Here is a 1,630-nt window from a genome sequence, read left to right on the forward strand (position 1 = left end):
GTTTTATCTACTTATCTTTAAAGATATATGTTTAGGATGTTTTGTTATCATCAAGTATCTCTTAATTTATGGCTACAATTCCAGTAGACATAAATTGGGGGAGATTGTTGTGAATATGTTGTGTACTTGATGATTACCTAAACAAAACATCTAAGTAGATTTTACATAGTGAAATAATGTAGCACTCGACGGATAAGAATTATAGTCCTGACGGATAACTCATTATAGTCCCGACGGATGATTAACTTATTATCCATCGAGTGGGTAGCTTATGTAATAATAAGTTTGTAGCACAGTGTTGTATGCACCTTTGTATAGAATCTAAAGTAGCATATAAGTCATGTTGACTTTAACTAGATATGCAGAATAGGTTGATTAACTGTACATAAGCAATGTCTTGTAATTTTGTATAAGTGAAATGAAGTCAAGTGCCAAAATAGCTACCAACGGATGCTTAACAAAGCTTCGACGGATGATCAAATGACTATCAACGGATGTTTATAATAGCAGTCGACGGATGATCAATTAAGTCATCGACGGATGATCTGAAAGTCGACTGATGATCATATCAAGATTCAAACATCAGTTGAACAGTTAAAGCTGACACACAGTCGTTGAGTTGGATACAAGTACACTGTGGAAGCCCATTAACTGGGTAATAGAGGACGAAAAGCAGCAAAGATCAAGACTGTTAGATTTTATATTTGTTTAGTTCTTTTGACTTTGTAATCTTGGTAATATATAAACCAAGAGAGTAGCAAATAGAAAAATAACTGAGATAGCTAAGAAACAACAACAGAGAAATCTTTGTAAGCACTATCTTTAGCATTTCCTGTGTTTTTTAGCAGTTCTATTTTGTAAGCAGCTGTGAGCATTTCTGTACACAGAGTCCTCTCGATATATTAAATATATCTCTGGTGGAATTGTTTAAATCCACCAGAAAGTTTTTAAAGCCTCTTGTTTTTTAATTACTTATGTTTTGATTCATTCAAGTTTACATTCCGCATTGTGCTAATCAAAACAAATATATCCATAATCGAGTTGAACATTTTTATTTCAAGAAAAAGGTTCAAGAATTCCATTCAACCCCCCTTCTGTAATTCTTGCTATATTGTTAAGGGACTAACAAATAATAGAAATGGTAAAGTAGGGATAAACAAACACAATAACTACACACCAGATAAATATGCTCCTAGAAAAATTTATGTCAAGTGTGGTAGTGTAAATTATTTGTCTGTTAATTGCAAATCTGCCATGCCTACTCCCATGTCTGTGCCACCTCGCTTTCCCAACATGAATGCCAATGCCTCCCATGCCTATGAATGCTATGTCTACACAGAATATGAATGCACAGTTTGCTAATATTCCATTTGCACCTAATCCTTATTATGCTGCATTTAGTATGCCACAAATGCCATTTAGCATGCCTTAGTGGAATAACATGTTCACTAATAGCATGCCATTCCCTGTTGATTATAATATGCATGATAATTTGGTTGCAATGAATGGTTTCAAAGGCCCAACTCAAATGACCAAGGATGAATCTGATATCCCCAAGTCAAATGAGAAAAAGCCTAAGAAAGAGAAAAAGAAAGCTAACAAGGCAGGACCCAAGGAAACTGGGGTACCA

Source organism: Apium graveolens, chromosome 4 (genome assembly GCF_009905375.1).
Source record: "Apium graveolens cultivar Ventura chromosome 4, ASM990537v1, whole genome shotgun sequence".
Taxonomy (NCBI): domain Eukaryota; kingdom Viridiplantae; phylum Streptophyta; class Magnoliopsida; order Apiales; family Apiaceae; genus Apium; species Apium graveolens.